This window comes from Drosophila bipectinata, chromosome XR (assembly GCF_030179905.1).
Source record: "Drosophila bipectinata strain 14024-0381.07 chromosome XR, DbipHiC1v2, whole genome shotgun sequence".
Lineage (NCBI taxonomy): Eukaryota > Metazoa > Arthropoda > Insecta > Diptera > Drosophilidae > Drosophila > Drosophila bipectinata.
Genome location: NC_091735.1, coordinates 772463 through 796231, shown reverse-complemented (window position 1 = coordinate 796231; position 23769 = coordinate 772463). Strand labels below are relative to the sequence as shown.

The 23769-nt window shown below is 37.7% G+C and overlaps 1 protein-coding gene across 2 annotated transcripts in view; it reads right to left on the bottom strand.

Annotated features, from left to right (window-relative positions):
* LOC108134345 (uncharacterized) overlaps positions 1-23769 on the bottom strand; it is a 233110-nt gene that overhangs the window by 106305 nt on the left and 103036 nt on the right. The window contains exon 2 of one of the 2 annotated variants that reach the window (XM_017254623.3): positions 14262-14318. The exons of the other annotated variant lie outside the window; for it this stretch is intronic. The gene's annotated coding sequence lies outside the window, so the exon portion shown is untranslated. The remainder of the gene's footprint in view (positions 1-14261; positions 14319-23769) is intronic. 2 annotated transcript variants of the gene reach the window in all.

Genomic DNA, 23769 nt, shown 5'->3' with positions numbered 1-23769 from the left:
TAGGTCAAAATCTTGCGTGGACGAATAACGTAGATTGTCCTTGTGGACCACCCTGCCTTTAATAAGGACCGTGGTCCCCAGGTCTGCATCAACAACCTCTTCTGAGCACAGTGGGTTAAGCTTATTCCCCAGGCGTTTGTTTGCTTTCAGGAAAACCTTATCGCCCACTTGGTAAGTTTTATGAGTCCTATCTTTGTTTACGTGTTCGAGGGTTCTCTCCTGAGCCTGTTGAATTTTTTTTGCTAATTACTGTCTCGAATTCTGCTGATTTTGAGTGTAATATTGTCGTAATCGCAGGGATAGGGTATCTATCGTCTACGGTCTTTTCGTTTAGTCGCTTCTTCTTGACCCCGTTCTGGTCGGTTCCTTTTTTGTCAACAACCCACGTTGGGTTATTATAAGGAGACTTGGATGGCCTTATTACGCCGTCCGCTAGAAGTTATTTAACCTCTGCGTTGACGAACTCAGTTACACCCATGGGGTGCGGGTACGACTTTGAGTACACCGGCTCCCCATCTGTTTTAATTGTAGCAACAGTATTTATATTAAAAGGAAGTGCTTCGTCTAGATCAGCGAAGGCTTTGTAATTTTCACCTATCATTTTGTCAAAGGCAGCTTTTACCGCGGGGGGAACGTCCTCGTCATCTATTTTGATGAAGTTGACATTTTCTGCCTTAGCGAACTGGATCTTTCCGGATCCATTATTAGTGTGGAAAATATTTTCAGTAAAATCGAGTTTCGCATTCACTTGTTTAAGCAAGTCGAGCAAGTCGAGTGTTTAAGCAATACCGTCAAAATCTTTCAGAACTTTAAGAATAAAAAATGGTGATTTAACATTAAATATGGAAGCAAAAAATTTCTTCTCGATTTTTGTAAAGCCGTGGATTGACTTTACTTTAAATGGGGTGTCCACAGCCACGACGCCTTTCAGCCTCGGGAGTGGAGTAATATAATTTTTTGAGGTACCTGTATCGATTAAAAGCTTTATTTCCCTTCCTGCCAGCGTACGCGTAATGTACGGGAGTAGGGACTTTACCCTAAAAAATTAATAGAGTCCTCTGCGTCCAGGTCATCCTCTATTTCTGTGGCGCATGCTTGCGCCACGGAATCGTAGTCTTCTTCGCCGGATTTTTCGAAAGATTTTTTTAGGCCGGATACGAATGCATGCAGGGCGTCGTTCCTAAATATTTGGTTCAGAACGGCTGCTGCGTTAGCGTCGTGGGTCATAATAATTTTATTTGTTAAAAGCGTTAGCTTTCGTTCTACTTCGTCGTAGTATTTAAGTAAGGGTAAATCTCCTTGCCTTAGTAAACTTAATTCTTGTTGAATTACGTGTGTCGGAGTTTTATCCGCATACGTGAAATCTAACACTGTATTATATGAAGACAATGCAGCGGACGCTGGTCCTCTTACTTTGTTTCTGAGGATTGCGATTGCTTGATGGAATCGACTGCTGCCCTCGTAAGGCTCGAATACCCTGTATGCTGCTGTGGCAGCCTGCCTCCACAAGACGTAATTCTCCTGTTTCCCTTCAAATTCTGGGACGGATTTTACTATATCTAGCGGTTCGGAACATTCTATTCCTGGTTCAACTTTGATCTCCTGATACGTTTTGATTTCTGGGGTTTTGATTTTTAATGGGTTTATTTCTGCCATCAATGTGGCTACCTTCTCATCAAATTCTCGTTGTTGCCTTTCAAGTGCGCCTTTCATGGCGTTCTCGATGGCTAGAAGCTGTTCATGAGACATTTCTATTGTTTGACTGGAAAATTCAGAGGTTCTAGTTTCAAGGACGCTCTCTCGAACGAGGGTGTTAGTTGCGGTCCTACTGGTTGATGGATAAAAGTCTTCTGGGTGAGCCCTTGACCCCCGAGATTTCCTATACTCTTTTAAAAGTTCTTCGTCCGACGACGCGTAGTTTCCCGTGGACATGGGTCAAAATTAATAACAAAAATTGCTGCTGGTTTTTAATTTTGTAATATTTCCTTAAAAAAATTGTAATGTTTTTATCTATTTTTTGTAATATTTTGCTTGCTTTTATTTAAAAAAAAACAATTCTCAGTGCACTTTTTCATAAATAGTAAAAATGAGTTAGCTGCGCAAATGCTTTTATTCGTACTCGAATTTCAAGAAAAATTTATTTCGTCGTACTCAGATTTTAGAGAGAAAAAAAACAAAATGTACTTATTTTTTAAATCATGTATTTCCTATTGTATTAATTTTTTATTTCTCTTGCACAATAAGTTTGACAAGTTTTAGCCTTTTATGAAAAGGGAAAAAAGATTTTTAAGAGGAGAAAAAGAAAAAACAAAATATAAATATTTTCTCTTTTTTTTTTTATGGAGTCATTACAGGCCTAGCGAATCCCTGTTACTTGTTTAAACAACTTTTTATTTTCTGTATTATTTTTCTTGCACGAAAACAGACAAACGAATAGCCAACTTACATTTTCTTATATTTATTTATTAAGATATGCTGCAAGTTGCCGTCGGCTTTCCTTCGCTTCGGCTTGTTGATTCCCACGGAGGGGGGCGAGGGTTACCCTACAGCTCCCTTTACTTGGATTATTCCCGCGGAGGGGGCGAGGGTTGTCCCTACAGCTCCCTTTTTCACTGTTTCGCTGGTTTTTTGAGTTTTATGCAAGATTTAACTGAATAAAATCTTGCATATAGTTTTTGTTTTAGAACTTTTCGTTTTTGTTTTTTTTTTTATATTATTTTCACTATTTCTACAACTTTTTGTGTAGAAAATATATTTTGTCCGAATGTCTTAGAAGCTTTTTTGAGGGTGGGTTTTCTTCTCGGCTTCTATTTTTTTCATTTGTATGTTTTTTTTTATTTATTTTATTTTTTGGCTACTTTTTTTTAGCCGAATTTTTCACATGTATTAACTTTATTTTTAAGCCGTTAACGCAATTTTCTATTTACGCAATTTTCGGGTTCTTTATCACGCTTGGGTGCAGGAAAGATTATACAGTACATAGATGGGACATCTCATACAAAGAAAAATTTTCTATGGCGGGTTCCAGCAGTGGAACCCGCTGGAACGAGTGGTTTCCATTGCGCGACAAGTTAACCCTTTACATGGTGGTGATGCAGATCTGCATCATACCGTTTAAATTCAATTATTTATCAAACTGCGTTACAAAACTGTCTAAAATCTTTTTTATGCAGTTCAGCAATTTTCGTTTATTATATAAAAAGTGTTGATCACTCAGAATTCTGTCCAATTCTCAACAGGTGATTACTTTTCCCGCCAATTTGGTGAATGTGGTAATCTGAATTGGTTGTGCAGTTTCTGATCCAAAATATAAAAAATAAAAAAAAATTGTATAGTTGATTCAATTAATGTTTAAAAACAGGTAAATATTATATTTAGTTGTATATTATTGAGTTTTTGTGTTTATTGCATTATTATACAATTAAATCATTAATTTCGCTTAGTTTAAAAAATTATATTTTTTTTGCTTTTTGTAAAAAAAATTAAGAAAAACCAACCTTAAAAAAAAAAATAAAAAGAAGTGTATTTTTTATTTTTACTTATCTACCGAACAAAAAAAAATCAAGAAAATCGGAGTTATTGCCATGTAAAGGGTTAAGTTTGAGAAATTTTTCGCGAGACAACGAATGAGGAATAGCCGAGTGGTAGAGTGCTTGGCTGGTGTGCAAAGTAAAACGAGTTCAAACCTGGCTCGGGAATTCCATTTTTTTTTAATTTTAAATCTTTTTATATTATTGTTTTATTATTTTAATGTGTTTTCCTAAATTTATAATACAATAAAAAAAAATACAAAATTGTAAAATCACCTTAACCCTCTCATGCCCAAATTAAAATGGGCGTGGCCAACAATTTTTTGAGTAGACATTTAAGCTAGAATTGACCCCAATATCAACTGACAAAAATTTTAATGTCCTAGGTGTCCTGGTTCAAGAGCTACAGGATGTTACGTATATGCAAACATATGCAAATTACAAACAAACTAAATAATATTTTTATGCGTGGTTTTGTTTTAAATACTTCCTTACCTTTCTTTATAAAGTTGCTAAACATGGTATTAGGATAAAGTAATTATTTTAATGTTTAACACTTTTCAAAAACCAAACTTTTCAAACTTTTTTTTTGCACAATGAATTTGTCAGCTACACTCTCGGGAAAATAGCTACAAACTGAACGCGTGAGCAGCTGGCTACCGAAAAAATTTGTATAATCTCACTCAACACATGCAGCTATTTTTCTGCGAAAGAATCAAAACAAAAAGAATTAAAATACGGGAGTTAGAGGCTCATAAATACAATGTTGCGTATATGCAACATTGGGCATGAAAGGGTTAACATCGTCTCAGTTCGTAGTGGAACCCGCTGTAAAAATGTCTATAAGTGCGGGTTCTACGGCATTTTGGCAGGCCGCGTCGTGGAACCCGCTCTCAAATGTTTTCATTTTTTCCGTCGTGGAACCCGCTGTAAATGAAAACATTTGAGAGCGGGTTCCATGACAAACTGCTGGCAAATGAGAGAGGGAAAGAGAGAATTCTATTTTTAGATCGTAACATCCTTGGAACGATGAAAGTTTGAAACGTTGTAACCGAACCACTGTGAGAGTAAAGAGATCAGAAATATCTTCTACTATCCTTACTCGTCAGCTCTGTTTTTGGTATGGATTATAGCGTCTCCTTTAACACCAATTTTAAGTATCATAAAATCAACTTCGAGGGTAGCCTAGATGGATAGTGCGCGGTCCTTATTCATGGGGTCCTGGGTTCGACTTCATTAGCGGGCGGTTGTTTCGATTTTGATAAAGTTTTAGTTTTATGATTCTTTTTATACATATTTACTTTTATTTGGAACCCGCTGTTATAATGAAAACATTTGAGAGCGGGTTCCACGACGCGGCCTGCCAAAGTGCACTTATAGACATTTTTACTGCGGGTTCCACTACGAACTGAGACGATGTTAAGGTGATTTTACAATTTTGTATTTTTTTTATTGGATTATAAATTTAGGAAAAAACATTAAAAGAATAAAAATACAAAATAAATAGATTTAAAATTAAAAAAAAATGGATGTCCCGAGCCTGGTTTGAACTCATTTCCCTTTGCACACCAGCCAAGCACTCTACCACTCGGCTATTCCTTCGTTGTCTCGCGAAAAATTTCTCAAACTTAACTTGTCGCGCAATGGAACCCGCTCGTTCCAGCGGGTTCCACTGCTGGAACCCGCCATAGCAAATTTTTCTTTGTATGAGATGTCTCATCTATGTACTGTATAATCTTTGGTCACAGGTAGAATACCGAAAGATTGCCTCATCTCTGCTGCCAGAGTTTGATGGAAAGGCAGAAAATCTGACAAGTTTCATAGACGCATTGAATCTATTAGATTCACTAAAAGGCCCTCATGAAAAAACAGCCATTAACTTAATCAAGTCAAAATTGTAAGGCCATACAAGGCCTTATAAGGTCATATAAGGTCCATATAAGGTCAGTTCTGTTTATTCACTTGCCGTACCCGAACGTAATTCTTCGATCGCTCTTGCCAGTTTGCAATTATTTTTGATCTTGAACTCAAGCTTTCTCCTTCTGCGACAAGTTGAAATATAACAATTAATCCCTAAAAATAAATTCGACTTAATAAGTTCATTGAACTATTTATTTCCAATTTATACATTTAATCGGTTAAAGTTATCTCTGTTGCGCTTTAACTATACTCTCCAACATAAGTCTCTCCGAGCTGTACTCTCCGGACGTAACCCGTTACATCATAGTTACTGTGGAGTTTGTTGTTCTTCACGACGCCGAACCTTCGTTGCACATCTCTTTTGTAACGTCATCTCTTACATCCGATCTGATCGTCCACTCTCGGCTACAGAGTGCCTCAGAGAGCCTAAATTCTTTACACGCTATTACAGTGGTCTGCATTCCGTCAAAAAAGAAGTCAAAAATGAGTCTTACTTGCACAGCAAAAAAATGTGAATTTGGTGGAACCATCACGGGTGACTCATACCTGTCTTGTTGGCTCTGCAATAACTGCTCACGTATTAAATGTCCTGGAGGAGGACACAATGGACGGATAAGTGACCTTATCAACAAGAAAATTGGCCTGACATGGTCTTGCATCGCTTGTAGAGAAATTGAGTCAGAGATGCGGACTTTTATGAAACAGACGAGAAATGGTTTCCTAGATGTCCGCAAGCAATTCTCGGCCCTTAATGAGCAATTCCTCGCTCTTGAAACTCAATTCCTTGGGCTAAAGTTGTTAAGCGAATCCCCCAGACGAAAAATTCCGAACAACCTGCAGACTGCTAAATTACTGAATATCCCTACATCCCATGCTGTACAAGTCGATGCATTTTCAACACCAAACATTTTACCGTCGCCTACTTGTCTACCTACTTATGCTGATCCAGTACCAAGGGACTTGATGAGCCTTCCTTCAGGGCACCCAAATATTTATCCCCTGCAAGAAGCGATCAGCGTACCGAGTACAAATCTCGATCCACCTCTCATCTTGGAGCCTCCATCGTTGGACATCGTTGGACAACCCCCATCGTTGGACAACCTACCCTCTGCTCTAGCTGTGATGTCTCCAAGGCCTCTGGTTGGTGTGGCGCCTGATCTTCTGGAGTTACGCTGAGGGCGGTTGCTCCTCGTAAGGTCATATTTGTCTCTCGGCTTATGCCGGATGCTACTGTTGATGATGTCAGGAGTCACCTGTTAAACCATCTTAAGGTAGCTCCTAATGAAATAACTGTTTTTAAGTTTAACTTTAAGCATAAGCGTTCTATTTCTTTTTTTTAAATAGTCCTACCTGATTCCTACCTTGAAAAAGGACTTGATCCTGTAGCTTGGCCTAAGCACAGTATCATTCATGAATTCCTAGCAAAAGACGCTCAGAATCCTAGCCCTGCAGAAACTGCTTCAAAAAACTGAATAACATAGTATTTTCCTGCTGCTATCAAAACGTTAGAAGTATTCTGGGTAAGCTGAGCCAATTTTTTACAAAGAGTGCTTCTTTTGATTTTGATGCTATCGTGAAACTTGGCTTAACTCCTCTGTCTCTGATTTTGAAATTCTTGTTTCAAAATTCATAGTGTTTCGATTGGATCGTCCAACTTTTGCAGGTGGTGTCCTCATTGCTGTTAGTAATGAGTACCCTGCTGAGCTTATTCCTTTCCCGAATGAGTTCGGATTGAGTTCATTGCGGTGAAAATTTTAACTGGCTCGTCTCATATTTTCCTGACCTGTTCATACATTCCTCCCATGGCTGAAGATATTGTGTACTTTCACCATCTTGATCTTGACCTAATGGCAGTCTGTTTTTTCGTTGGTTAAGGACCGTGATTTAATCCTAATCATGGGAGATTTCAACCTTCCCATAATTTCCTGGATCCCGTCTGAGGTAGACAATTCCTTGCTTTCCAGTTGTCATAACGACTTTATCGATGGCTTAACCGATCTTGCCCTGCTTCAAACTAATCCCATTCATAACACTCATGGCAGATTTTTGGACCTTATTTTTTCCAATGTGTCATCCTCTGTGACAGTCATTCGGTCCCCGCCGCTATCGCTTCCTGAAGACTTTCACCATCCTACACTATTAGCATCGGTGTTAATTGATGTGCCTCACAATGAAGCTTGCTTTAATGTTCAACCTCGGTTCAAATGCTTCAGAAAGACTGATTTTATGGCCCTTCGGAATCATTTGGCTAAAATCGATTGGAATGTTCTTTCGTCTATAAACACAATTGAAGCAGCTAAAGATTTCACAACAATTCTCCTTATAAATTACCACATATAAACAACATTTACTTTTCAAAATTTCGAACTCAGGGTGTGTTCGAAGCTCTTTCAACAATAGATATCTCATTCTCTGCTGGTCCTGACAATGTTCCTAGCTGTGTTCTTAGGTACTGTTCTGATATCCTTTGCTATCCTCTCACTATCTTATTCAACTTATCCTTGGAGTTAGTACTTTCCAACTGCAACATCTTTGTAAAAGCATTATTTCCACTTCACAGCATGGTTTTGTCAAGCATCGCTCTACCACAACTAACCTTCTTGTTTTCACTTCGTTTATCCACAGAGGTTTTCTGAGCCGCATGCAAACTGACTGAGTATACACTGACTTTAGTAAAGCGTTTGACTCTGTGAACCACCATCTCCTCATTCATAAGCTGTGTCTTATGGGGCTTTCTCCACATATAGTACAGTGGTTGACCTCTTGTCTATCGAACCGCACGCAGCGTGTTTTGTTTAAAAAGAGTTCATCATAGATTATAAATGTTTCATCTGGTGTCCTACAAGGTAGTCACTTAGGACCTCTTCTGTTTGTTCTTTTTGTCAACGATTTACCTAGTGTTGTGAACTATGCTACTACATTTATGTATGCTGATGATGTCAAGTTATGTATTTCTTTCTCAGACCATTTCCTTCATAGACACCTGCAACTAGACCTTAACGAAGTCTTCTTGTGGTGCTCAAACAATCTACTTTTGCTTAACTGCTCTAAGTGTAAGGTTATGACGTTCAATCGCAGTGTGCCTCACATCGTTTCGTAATCTCTTGGGAATAACGTCTTAGATCGTGGTTTCCTAATTAACGATCTTGGAGTAATTTTTGACAATAAGTTGTCTTTCAACGACCACATATCACTAATAGTTAATAAAGCCAGAGGTGTGCTAGCTTTTATCAAACGTTGGTCTAAAGAATTTGATGATCCTTTCACAACTAAAACTCTATACGTATCGTTGGTTCGTCGTATCTTGGAATACTGTTCTAGCGTTTGGAGTCCGCAATACTTTTTTCACCAAAGGAGGATTGAATCAGTCCAAAAGCAGTTTCTGCTATTTGCGTTAAAAAGCTTAAACTGGGATACTGCCACTTCCCTCCCGTCGTATAATTGCCGGTTAAAACTACTAAACTTACCTCCTTTAAAAGAGCGCCGTACTTGTGCTGGGGTTATGCTACTTCATGTGCTTATTTTTGGACAGGTTGACTCACAAGTACTTCTTGAAAAATTTATGTTTTCTGTTCCTAATAGAGTAACTAGATCCTTTCGACCCCTTTGGCTACCAATTTCTAGGTCTAATTTTGCTAAACACGATCCATTTCGCGTTATTTGTAAAAATTATAACTCATTGTCTCATTTATTATCCCCTGAACTATCCCTAGATGTATTTAATCCAAAATGATTGAATATCTTTTAACTTAATTTATCATTACTTTTAGTTATAATAATCTAGATTCTAGAATAACAGATCATTGTTAATAAATAAATAAATAAATAAATAAAATTAATGTTTTGTGTGCCTAATAGAGTAACTAGATCCTTCCGACCCCTTTGGTTACCGATTTCTAGGTCTAATTTTGCGGAACACGATCCATTCCGCGTTATTTGTAAAAACTATAACTCATTGTCCCATTTATTGTCCCCTGAACTATCCCTAGATGTAATTAAATCCAAAATTATGGAATACCTTTTAACTTAATTTATCTTTACTCTTATCCTTATCCTTACTCTTAGTTATAATAATATAGAAATAACAGATAATTGTTAATAATGAATAAATGAATAAATAAAAGAAAGCTCATTAATACAGAATCAACTATTGTTGACATAATTGGTAAATTTCAAAGTAAAATAAAAGGTGATTCATTATCAGGGATAACTGCAAAACTAATGAACCTTCAGCAAAAGCTAAAAACGGCCAATCAATATGTATAAGAGGTAGAGAAGTTGGCAAAGGCCCTAGAAGGAGCCTACATCGACGATGGACTATCCTCCGAAACAGCCACTAAATACAGCACAGAGCATGCTGTCATTGCAATTATGAAAAATTGCTCTATAGGAAAAGTTAAATACATAATGGAGGCTGGAACATTCAGCACTCTAGCCCAAGCAATCCAATACTGTTCTATACTTCAGTGGTCAACGACCCTATAATAGAGGTAGTCGAGGAAACTACCGAGGTAGAATAAATACCCAAAACAACACTAATCGTCGTTATAATAATAACAATGGAGGCAGAGGCCAGTATAAGGGAAATTATAGAGGTAGCGGTAATCAAAGCCGCGTCCAATATAATAACTCCTCTAATGTACGTGTCACTCAGGGTAGTTCGGAAAACTACCAGGCACCTCTAGGTACACAAAATTAAAAAAAAAAGGACACACAGTAAACTTAAGTCTTAATATGTTTGTAGTATTCAAAAACTCCGCCACAAATAATAATCTCACATTTCTCCTAGATACCGGAGCAGACATTTCATTACTAAAAGATAATTCAGATGCTTTTGAAAACATCGAGCATGATAGAACAATATATATACAAGGCATTGGACAAGGAGTAATTAAGTCCAATGGTTTAGTTCGAATTGAATTGCAGACTGACAAGTATACAATTCCGCACAATTTCCATTTAGTTTCAAAAAATTTACCAATACCATGCGACGGAATTATAGCAGTTGACTATATAAAAACGATTAATTGAAAATTAGATTGTGCACCAGCAAATGATTGGTTCATAATAAGACCAAACAACTTAAAATACCCAATAAACGTTCCAATAAAGTTCAGTTCTGGTAATAATTTAATACTATTACCAGCAAAATCTGAAGTTGTCCGTAAATTAGATATAAACTTACCAGAAGATAATATCTTAATTCCAAATCAAGAAGTAGTATCCGGTATTTATGTTGCGTATACAGTAGCAACATCCAATGATACATTTGTCCGTTTACTGAATACAACCAGTACCGACCAATTAATAGATATAAATAACATACAGTATGAACCGCTTTCGAATTACGAGATAATTCAACCAAGCAAAATTTCTAGAACAGATGAAGTCATATCCAAATTTAAGAAAAACTTTCCTAAGCAATTCGTATCAGAGCTCACCGACATATGTTCTAAATATAGTGATATATTCGGACTCGAAACCGAATCAATCACAACTAATAATTTTTACAAACAACATTTAAGACTTAAAGATAAAGAACCAGTGTACACAAAAAACTACAGAATACCGCACAGTCATCAAGACGAAATAAAGAACCAAGTAGATAAACTTATTAAAGACAATATAGTTGAAGAGTCTGTATCTGAATACAATAGCCCACTTCTGTTGGTACCTAAGAAATCACTCCCAGGTTCTAATGATAAAAAATGGAGATTAGTAATAGACTATCGCCAAATTAATAAAAAACTTCTGTCCTATAAATTTCCCCTACCTAGAATTGACGACATACTTGATCAATTAGGTAGAGCTAAATACTTTTCATGCCTTGACCTTATGTCAGTTTTTCACCAACCAACAACGGCTCATATCATTTCACGCGATTGCCATTTGGTTTAAAAATAGCACCAAATTCATTTCAGAGAATGATGACAATAGCATTCTTGGGTCTAGAACCATCCCAAGCATTCCTTTATATGGACGATCTTATCGTCATTGGATGTTCAGAAAAACATATGATCAAAAACCTAACCAATGTATTTGAACTCTGTAGAAAAAATAACCTCAAATTACATCCACAAAAATGTTCACTTTATGCATGAAGTGACATTTCTTGGTCACAAGTGCACAGATAAAGGAATACTTCCAGATGACAAAAAGTATGATGTCATCATGAATTATCCCGTACCACACGATGGGGACAGTGCTAGACGATTCGTTGCATTCTGCAACTATTATCGACGTTTTATAAAAAACTTCGCCGACTATTCACGGCACTTAACACGATTAAATAAAAAAAATTTCCCATTTTTATGGACAGACGAATGCCAAAAAGCATTCCTGTATTTAAAAAAGAAACTTATGGAACCAACCCTGTTGCAATATCCCGATTTCAGCAACGAATTTTGATTAATCACTGATGCAAGTAAGCAAGCATGTGGAGCAGTTTTAACCAAAAACTGTAACGGACTCTAACTTCCCATTGCTTACGCATCGAGAGCATTCACAAAAGGTGAAAGCAATAAGAGTACTACAGAACAAGAATTAGCAGCAATTCACTTGGCAATATTACATTTCCGACCATATATTTATGGAAAACATTTTACAATTAAAACAGATCACCGACCTTTAACATATTTATTTTCTATGGTAAATCCCAGTTCTAAACTAACACGCATGCATCTAGAATTAGAAGAATATGACTTTACTGTCGAGCACCTAAAGTGTAAAGATAATTTCGTGGCAGACGCCCTATCTAGGATAACAATATCCGAATTTAAAGACATACACAATAAAATCCTGAAAGTCACTACCAGGTACCAAAGTAGACGAAATATCTGCGCAGATAATGAAAAAGTAGGATTGCCAAGGCAATCTACAGAAAAAGCTTCTCAGCCCAACGTATGACTCGGTCATAAATAATGAAAAAATACGTAAAGTAGTGACCTTGCATATAAAAGATGCGCTATGTTTATTTAAACATGGTATAAAAATTATAGCAAGAAAAGATATTGATGATTTATGTGCAAATGGAAATATTGACTAAGGACAACTATTTCCAAGGCTTGAAAAAGAAGCCGGTACATTAAAAATAAGCCAATTGAAAATGGCACCGCGGGAAAACATCTTTGAAAAAATTTCAATAGATGATTTCAAAAACAAGAAAGCAAAGCTAACTTCGGGCGGAGCCGAAGTTGATATACCCTTCCAGTATCGCAAACATCGGATATAGTTGGCCGATCCTTATGATTACATCATAATAAAACCAATTAATTACAACAAAAAATCTAAAAAAAAGTCCCAAACTTCTATCTTCAAAAATACGAAAGTCGATATTTCTACCAAATACCATTTCCGATCGTTCAGTTGTATGGCAGCTATAAGATATAGTCGGCCGATCCTTATCAAATTTGGCATGTCGTAATGTGTTGCCAAAAATAGCCCTCACGTCGAATTTGAACTCTCTAACTCTAAAAACACCAAAGTTATACCATATCCGATCAATCAGTTATATGGCAGCTATAGGATATCCCGGCCGTTCCGATTTATATACTGCGTGCAAAGGAAAGAAGGGTGTGTGCAAAGTTTCAAGTCGATAGCTTTAAAACTGAGAGACTAGTTTGCGTAGAAGCAGACAGACGGACAGACGGACATGCTCATATCAACTCAGGAGGTGATCCTGATCAAGAATATATATACTTTATAGGGTCGGAGATGTCTCCTTCACTGCGGTGCACACTTTTGGACCAAATTATAACACCCTCTGCAAGGGTATAATATGGGCAATGAATTATTAAATACATTAAGAGTAGTGCTACTCAACCCGGTGACCACTTTAACAAATGTTAAAGAGAAAGAAGCAATATTGTTTGCATTCCATGATGATCCTATACAAGGAGGTCATACAGGCATTACAAAAACCTTGGCCAAGGTAAAAAGAAATTATTACTGGAAAGGTATGACTCGTGATATAACACAGCATATCCAGAAATGTGAAAAATGCCAAAAAGCAAAAATAAATAAACATGTTAAAACCCCTCTAAAAATACTATTTCTTCTACCAACTACCACATCGGCGCATCGAAAACAGAAACGAGAAATTGAAATTGAAATTTGGAAGCCAAAACATTTTTACTCCGTCGTGCGAGCAGTCACACATACATACATAGGTTCACATTTTTGTTGACGGATACATGTAAAGAGTTCTAAAAATAGAATCGTATGCATGTGCGTTCCCCCCTCACCAACAAGCTCGACGCAAAAAGTTGACCGTTTTGGGCCCTGATGTCCCATCTATGTACTTTATAATCTTTGCTATTACTGAAACCCCTTTAAAAGCCTTTGACAGGGTTATAGTAGACACTATAGGTCCACTACCCAAGTCAGAAAACGCAAACATGCAGTCACATTAATATGCAGTCACATTAATTTGTGACCTGACTAAATATTTAGTAGCAATTCCAATTCCAAATAAAAATGCTAATACAATAGCGAAGGCTATATTCGAAAATTTTATTCTGAAATACGGTCCAATGAAGACGTTCATTACGGACATGGGAATACTTAACTTATATTACTTATATTAATGTAAAATAACTTATATTACATGTACTGCACACCACCATCAGACAGTTGGAACAGTCGAAAGAAGTCATAGAACTTTTAATGAATACATATGTTCATATATATCGGTTGATAAAACTGATTGGGTTGTATGGATCGAATATTTCGTATACTGTTTCTACACGACCCCATCTATGGCACATGACTATTATCCATATGAACGTGTCTTTGGAAAAACAAGTAACTTACCTAAGCATTTTAATAGCGTAAATGATATAGAACCATTATATAACATAGATGATCACGCTAAGGAAAGTAAATATAAATTAGAAGTTGCATACAAAAGAGCAAGAAATATGCTTGACTCGAATAAGCAGAAAAATAAGGAATATTATGTTAAAAATGCTAAAGAAATAAGTCTATCAATAGGAGATAAAGTTTTACTTAAAAATGAAGTAGGACATAAATTAGACTTCCAATACACAGGGCCCTATAGAGTAGAACTATAGGAGTAAAACTTATTTCAGGACATATAAACAAAAAACTAACAGTACATAAGGATAGGATAAAAATTTTTAATTCAGAAGAATCAACGGTCATACATTTCAAAAATACTATATAGATATATACATATATGAAAAAGAAAACACTGAAAACACTCAAATATAATTATAATAAAATTGTCAATTTTTAGCATGAAAAAAAAAATATAAAAAAAAATACTTTGATTTTTAAAAATAACTTCACTAGGTTGCGTTATTTTTCAAAAGTAGGGAGATGTAATATGCACATATGTGTAGCGAGGTAACTCTGTACACTGCATGCATATAACAAACAAATAAACCAATTCAAGTGCGCGAAATATGACCGCCCAATTATGAGTTAGGCTAAGTCAGCGTTCCCACGCTGACCGCATATGCCAAAGACATGTGTGCATAAGACTCACTCTCTATACATTTACATAAACTAAGCGTGCATGCTCATGTGACATGCTCGCCCAACAACATACCACCTAATTATATGTATATAAGAAATATGTAATGTAGCCGCTCCGCTGCCGGCTAAACTGGCAGCGCAGCGCTCGCCAAACTTATGTATTTAGACTTAGAGAATTCTTTATCTTTCGAATTAAAGTGAGAAATAAAAAAGTAATCAAAGAGCACAGACGTGCGAATATAATTGCCCCATTTTCTGGGCGATCTGGGTGATTCCCTTGGCGACCCTTTACACTGTAGATTTCCGCCTTCAGCTTCCTAGTTTGATTCTATCGTGAATGCACTCGCTTAATGACCCATGGTTCTAAATCTGCGCCGGTTCAATCTGCGGTACTAGATTGTTACCTGGCTTTTGCATTGAGGTTAGTGTCCACATCTGATTCTGTTGCTGCCACCTCAATTCCCATACATATCCTTGGTTTCTCTATCACATCTTGGGTACCATCCCTGATCTTGCTGATTTGTCGTAATTGAGTATTTAATTGAATTTGTCGTTATTACCCTATAAAGTATATATATTCTTGATCAGGATCACCTCCTGAGTTGATATGAGCATCTCCGTCTGTCTGATTCTACGCAAACTAGTCTCTCAGTTTTAAAGCTATCGATACATATGCGGTTTTAACTGCAAGGGTATATAAACTTCGGCTCCGCCCGAAGTTAGCTTTCCTTTCTTGTTTTATAATTATTTAGAATTTAATTCCCATTCCATTTCCCATATATTTATTACATGCTCATATCACGATCCCCTAGAAAATAAAGCTAGAAAAGCAAGAACATATATTTTTTTTGTTTTATTCTTAAAAAGTTTTTTTTTGCATTTTAACGAAAAATTGTTGAAGGCAGAATATGAAATGCAGGCGTAAATTCAATAGCGTTTTTTTTGAAAAATGTATTATATTTTAAATTATCTTTGAATAAAAATATATATATACAAAAACAAAAACAGCGAATACTTCAATTTAAACAATTTAAAAAAATTATTTAAACATATAAATAACAATGTTGACAAAACGTTTATTCTTATAAAAGTATCGGAAATAAAACCCGATGCACTTGATGCATGTTTACATAGTACTTAATCAACTTTCTGAAGATTCGTTATTTTTAACGGACTTAATTTTGTCAACCAAACTTCCATATAATTATTGTATCGTGGTTGTGTCGGTCCAGCTTGTCGTTGTTCCTCTCTTTGATACCTTATGTTCGCTTCCGGCTGTCTGTGACTCCTCTGCGATTTGTCTGTTATACGTCTACTCTTCCATGGCCAACTTCCTTAATTTTAACGGCTTCATCTGAGACTGCATTAGTTTACCGTTTATTCCACGAATGATTCTCGGTCGCGATATAGCCTCTGGCTGACCCGATCCGCAAATTTCTCGAAGTTCACTTTGGCAGGAAAAAGCTTCTTCAAACAAATTTTCACGTTAGTCTCTTAGTTCTTTATGAACGGCGTGAAAATTAATTAAGGGGTTATATACAGTTGTACCGCGCAAAAATATGGATTTTTACCGATTTTTTTTTGACACCATAGAAAATCGTTATGAAAAATGTTTTACCGACGTTGTTTAGTACATGTTTCTGGGTACTTAATTAAATTTTTTGATAAAAAAATATTACATAACAAAAATGTTATAGCCGAATGCCCGAATCGTCTTTTTCGATGGTGTCTTGCGGTGGAAATGATTTTTCGAAAACGGTTCATCCGAAATCCAAAATTCAAAAAAGTTTAGTGAGTATATTGTATTGTCTAGTCCGTGAACGAGGGATTTTTAAAAATGTTAATTTAAAAAAAATGGCGACTTTTTCAAGGTATAAGATTTTCTTTTTTTGCTTTAAAAATCCCTCGTTCACGGACTAGCTAATATCATAATAAATAAGGGGTCAAAATTTGGTATTGATCGGATTCGAAGTTTTTTAGTAATCGTGTCCACCGAAAAGGTAATTTCCCAAAAAAAAGATTCTGAGATAATCGCGTTTAAAGTTTCAAGTTTGTTTAAGTTTTATATGCAGATAGTGCGCTATAAATAGCTACAGCTTCGGTTCTAATGCTCCGATTGTTATGAATTTTTGTGAGAGTTTTCCCAATAGAATAAACTTAAAGAATATGCAATAAAAAAAATCGATTTTTTCAAATATCACAACTGTTTATAACCCCTTAAGTTGAGTTCATTCCCTTATATAAAGATGGTTTTAATCATACATGTTGTGATAGATAGAAAAACTGCTCCCGTGGGATCTGGCAACGCCAGACTAGTAGACTAGTTATTTGTAGTCCAGGCACAGTGAAGATCGTGAGCTTATGATGCAGTGAAGGCTGCTAGCGTTTAGTTTTAGGTGTTATCTAGATTAGTCTAGATTAGATCTAGATTAGATATAGATCTATATTAGTCAGATTAGCCAGATTAGCCGAGGTGGACGCCAGGGTACGTAACTTCGTTAGCTTGATTTGCATACCGTTTAGTGAAAGCGGAGGGCATGTTTGTCTATTAAGAGATAACGTTACATGTTTACACTTTTGTGCGTCATCCACCTTTCCACTACTCTAAGATAAGAAACTCTTGTTTGTTGCTTGGGTTGGGCATCTGGAGCGACTAACGATAGCGGTATCGTCGGCGAACGTTGACGTTCGTTAGCAAGAATATCCGCAGTATACAAAAACATATAGACAAGGGCCTAGTACACTTCCTTGTGTAACTCCAGCTTCGTTGATATACTCGCCCGAAGTGGCTGCGTTGCATCTCACTGAAAACACCTTATTGTAACAGCGGTTTCTAAGTACTCTAATTCAAGCGATATCAAGTCTGAAACGCAGCTTTTATTGCATTTGTGCAGCGTGTGCATTTTAGGGAGGACATAAAGGCGCTTCAAAATGGAATGGAGATAGCCGTGCACTTGCCTTATTCTCTCCCTTTTTTGATAAATTTGGTCTGTTTCCTGTAAAATTTTGAGAGTCAGCATCCAATTATACATCCTAGAAGCTATCCAGTTACGCTGGCTATAATTGTTGATTTCCATCAGTGGAAGCTACGTACGGGACCTCGCGCGCTGTTGCCAATCATTCGGAGCCAATATTGGCCAATTGGGGGGAGAAAAACGGTGACGAAGGCAATACACAAATGCATCCGATGCTTCCGGACTAAGCATCTGTTGCTTTGGCTGGACATTATGGCTTGTCTCCCGGAGCAAAGAGTTAACGGCTCCCAGGTCTTTGGAGTCACTGGTGTGGATTTCTGTGGGCCTTTTTATTATAATTCGGAAGTGCGTAATAAAGGCTCCAGTAAAATTTTACGTCAGCGGTTTCATTTGTTTTGTCACCAAAGTCGTCCACCAAGAGCTTGTAATAGATCTGTCCACAATTTCTTTTCTGCAAGCATTGATGCGGCTTATATGCACCGGCCAAAGCCACAGCTTACTTGGTCTCATAGCGCAACCATCTTTGTTGGAGGCAAAAACGAGCTAAAGAAGCTGCTGCGATTATTTATAAGTGATGAGCATCAACGGACATTGCCGGAGTTTGGCTCCATGGCATCATTCGATTCAGTCAGCTTTATCGAGCCTGATGTCATAAAGCTCAACTTCAACCGGTTGGACAGCTGACAGCGCATGTCTTTCCTGCAGCAGTTTTTCTTGTCGCGAGGGAAAGAAGAGTTTTTAAAGCTTCTTCATCAACCCTCCAAATGGCGTGCCTTCGGCCCTGTCTTGGCCCTGAACGATGTGGTGCTAGTCAAGAACGAGAACCTACCCCCGATAAATTTAATTTTAATCCAATTACAGCTCTTCTTTCCCATTTTTCTGTGTTTCGTTTTTTTTTCTTGTGCAATAGAGGCTCATATCTCTATTTCTGAAGTTTCTATTGACTGCTCCAATTGCTCTCTTCAAAGCTTCTGCTTTGTCTCTTTTTGGTAAAGTGGTTTGAGGTAGAGCTGGGAAAAAATCGATTCCCAGTGCATCGATAATTTTCGATGTTTAAAAAAAAAACATCCAAACAAACAAAAAAAAGCAAAACAAAACAATACTTTTGTATGATATAAAAACACAAGTTTCAACAAAATAAAAGCGAAAAATACATATCATAACATAAACAAGAAAGGAAAGCTAACTTCGGGCGGGGCCGAAGTTGATATACCCCTGCAGTTAAAACTGGATATTCGTCGCAAACATGTGTTTTTTATTCGTTCGCGAACGTCGGCGAGTGCAGACGTGCTTTCTTTTTGTCTTCTGATCGTGCTACGAAAATTAAACAAAAACTAAGCATAGTGCAGTGCAAGCTCTAAACAAAAATACACAGTGGGCGAAAAGACGCTTAGTGCGATGAACTTCGTACTTTTTGTGTAGATAAGAAAAAAAAATAAGAAAAGCAAAAACATTAAGCTATGAGTGAATTCGACACTCATACGGTGCTCCAACGTCAGCAAGACGAGCGTCGACTCTCCTTGCTACGTAACAACGCATACCACTCATTTGTGCCAACGCAAGACAACGCGACCGCAAACCCAACAAAAAATAACCAACCGCGATCAATAACCTTAGCCCCGAGTAATGAACTCTATCCAACATCGCAAGGCAGGGCGCGTTCTTGCTCTCCTGCGCTCTCGTTGGATAAAACCCCATACCCTTCCCTCATGCCTGCCTGCATAGCCACGGTCACCAGTACAGTAACTTCATTAGCAACTGCAACGGCAACAATAATAACAACAACTACAATGGTATCGACTGCTCGCGCAATACCATCTACCGTAATATCGGAAACTGCAGTGCAAGCAAATAATGCAGCACCTTACACCAGCGTGCCCCCTTCAAAACAACGTTCGGCCGTACAGACTGGTATGGATCGCTACATACAAATAAAACGAAATCTTAGCCCGCAGAACTCTAGACTTGGTAACTCTGCTAAAATAACTCGAGGCACCTCAAAACAATCTACAATAGAGAAGCCCATAGAAGCATAAATCCGATGATACACCTCCTGAAGTCATCGTAGGGGAAAACAAAAAGCCTAAGCCGCCGCCGATTTACATCCGAGAGAAAAGTTCGAATACTCTCGTAAACTCGATACTGAATCTAATAGGACCAGACAATTTCCACATAATTCCATTAACAAAGGGAAATATTCATGAAACTAAAGTTCAGACTAATACGGAAGCAAACTACAGAATTCTGTCGAAGTATTTAAACGACAATAATAAAAACTTCTACACGTACCAATTAAAAAGCAGTAAGGGCCAGCAAGTAGTACTAAAAGGTATCGAGCCGGAAGTAACACCAGATGAAGTTACAAGAGCACTGATGGAGAAAGGTTTTAATGTAAAAAATGTTAGTAACATTTTGAATAGAGAAAGAAAGCCTCAACCTCTTTTCAAGGTAGAACTTGAACCCGAAACCAAATCCAAGCCTCTGAAAAAAAATGAAGTGCATCCAATTTTTACTCTCCAGTTCCTACTACACCGCAGAATTGCGGTAGAGGAGCCGCACAAAAGAAATGGACCGGTGCAGTGTAATAATTGTCAGGAATATGGCCACACAAGGTCTTATTGCACGCTTCGTCCAGTATGCGTTGCTTGTGGAGACCTTCATGAATCTCACAAATGCCCAAAAAATAAAGAGGATCCCAGCAGCAAAAAGTGCGGAAACTGTGGAGGCAACCATACGGCTAACTACAGGGGCTGTCCAGTCTACAAGGAACTGAAAAGTCGTACACACCAAAGAGTGACCACTGCTCACATACACCACCTATGAAATCTACACGTAATGTCATCCCCCCTTCAGCTGTTAAATCTTTAGCCAATAACGAGGTCACCGACAAATCCGCAAGCTATGCAACTGCTCTTAAATTGGGTCTTAAAATTACCGCTCCCACCAATCCAAGATCATCAGTACCCCCTCATCAACCAGAAGAACCGTCTACGAACAAACTTGAAACAATGATATGTAATCTTCAACAAAGTATGATGGAATTCATGTCATTCATGCAGACAACTATGCAAGATCTTATGCGAAACCAGAACGTTTTGATTGAGCTGCTTGTTGCTCAAAAACAGACTAAATAATCAATGGCTCCACTCCGTATAGCACTGTGGAACGCAAACGGCGTCTCACAGCGCAAACTCGAGTTAACTCAGTTCCTTATTAATTACCATATCGATGTAATGCTACTCGCAGAAACTCATCTTACAAATAAATATAATTTTCAAATTCGAGGCTATCTATTCTACAACTCGAATCACCCAGACGGGAAAGCTCATGGAGGCACTGGGATTCTGATTAGAAATCGCATCAAGCACTGCTTCCACAATAGCTTCGCCACTAACTTCATGGAAGCTACATTAATAGATGTGCAAATGGATTCCCGATCTTTAAAGCTTGCCGCCATATACTGCCCTCCTCGGTTCACAATATCAAAATCCCAATTCATGGAATATTTCAACTCTCTGAGCGAACAATTTATAGCAGCAGGAGACTTCAATGCCAAGCACACGCACTGGGGATCTCGACTTGTGACTCCTAAGGGAAGGCAGTTGTACAATGCAATAATAAAAGCAAGCAACAAGCTAGACTGTGTGTCACCTGGGACACCTACATATTGGCCAACAGATCCTAGAAAACTGCCAGACTTGATAGATTTTGCAGTCACAAAAAACATTCCTCGCAACCTGATAAGTGCCAACTCCTTACCAGATCTATCGTCCGATCACTCGCCTGTACTTCTTCATCTAAATCTACATCCAGTTGCGGTAGATAAACCATTCTGACTAACAACGAATAAAACCAATTGGCATAAGTACAAAAAATATGTAAGTTCGCACATTGAGTTGAATCCACGTCTGAATGACTAAGCTGATATCAACTTATCCACAAACACTCTTGCATCCGTCTTGGTCGCAGCAGCTCGCGTATCAACTCCACAAACGCGAAAAACATCGTACAATTATAGATACACGAACGTTGAAATAGAGCAGCTCGTTCTAGCAAAGCGACGCTCACGGCGAGAATGGCAATCCAACAGATCACCAACAGCAAAACAAAGGTTAAAAGACGCTACAGAAAGGCTCTCAGCTGCACTTCGTCATGAAGAAGAAGGGTCGCAAAAACATAACATAGAACAGTTATCCCCAATGAAGTCCAAGTTCCCACTTTGGAGAGCACACTCATCTCTCTACGCACCAATCGAATCTGCAATGCCAATAAGCACATCCACAGGAAACTGGGCTCGAAGCGACGAAGAAAGAGCCGTCAAATTCGCAGAGCATCTTCAAAATGTATTTCAGCCCAACACATCATCAAACGGGATCTCACTGCCAGCAACATCAGATATCGACACATCAACGTATGAACCTATTGTATTTAGGCCACATGAGTTACTCAAAATCATAAACGAACTCAACCCAAAAAAATCTCCAGGATGCGACCTAATATCACCAAAAATGATAATTGAACTTCCTTTCTGTGCTGTTCGAGCTATTTGCCAGCTCTTCTATGCAATAACGAGACACGGACACTTTCCAGAGAGATGGAAAAAGTCGATATATGATACCTGTAAATTATAATGATACCTGTAAATTGATTTACATTTATTAAAGTCGAAAAATTTGAATTATAATTATAGCTGAATTGTATTTGTTAGTTGTAAGTCTGTAAATTTACTCTTAGATAGCTTAGGGCGGAGCGGGAGCGAAAGCTCATATTCGCTCTTGTGCGAATTCGCCCCGCTTCGCCGCAATAGATAAGTTAGGCTTAAGATTAGAGAAAGATTAGAAAAAATACTCGAATTTATAACGTTGAAGAGGCAAGACCTTTCGTTTTCGTTTTCGCCCAGTTTTTTTTTAAATATTAGCAGCCACCCTTTTTGTTTTGGTTTGAGATAAAACAATCTCAGTGAACATTTTGGCGCCCCCGGGTGGACTTAGTGCGAGATATTTAATAAATAAACAAAAACAAAGTGACAGTGACACTGTGTAATTACACATAAAAACAACAAAAAAAAAATACCTCCAATTTAAAGAGCTGCTCGCGACGCGTCCGTGAAGTGGAAAATAAAAACCAAAAATCACCGCGTCGTGAAACCCTCAAGCCTCCAGCCTCCAGGATCATCACCGCAGGATCTTCGCCACTCATCGATACCTATCTACGTCCATGCCGTGCACCTGCATCGACTGCAACAGGAAAGTGGCAGCGGGATTAAAGGATCCCAAGGCAGAACCCCAGGTATTTGTGCGAAAAATTGAAAGTTGAGAAGAGACAAATTAAATCTTCGTCTTGTGCTGAAATATTGCACCCTCCTTGCAATTCTTGGCGCATACGTACTTGAAATTAGTAGAGCTTAAAAATTTGAGTAGTTAGTTAAATTATTAACAAACTGCCTGTGGCTAAAATTGATAATCAACATAAATACATATCCACATCACTGTCGCCCTCCCCTTTACCCCTCGTTAGTTTTCGCCAAACAAAATTGTTAAATTTAGTGCAGCCAAACATTTATTTATATACAAAAATATGTACAAATATAATACATATTTACGTGCATAAATAATTTGGCGTACATACAAATATATGCAGCGGTAAAATTTTCGTTTTCGCTCCAACCGTTGTCCGCTGCTATATATGTATGTATGTATATACATTGGTTTGGCGCATTTTATTTTACCGGAACGCCAAGTGACGCGCTACCCTATAATTGTGGGGTATACACCTTTTTCGGTGTCATTGGCAACCAACTATTTTTTTTGGATACTCAGTGCCTCGACTATCAACATTATTCGACT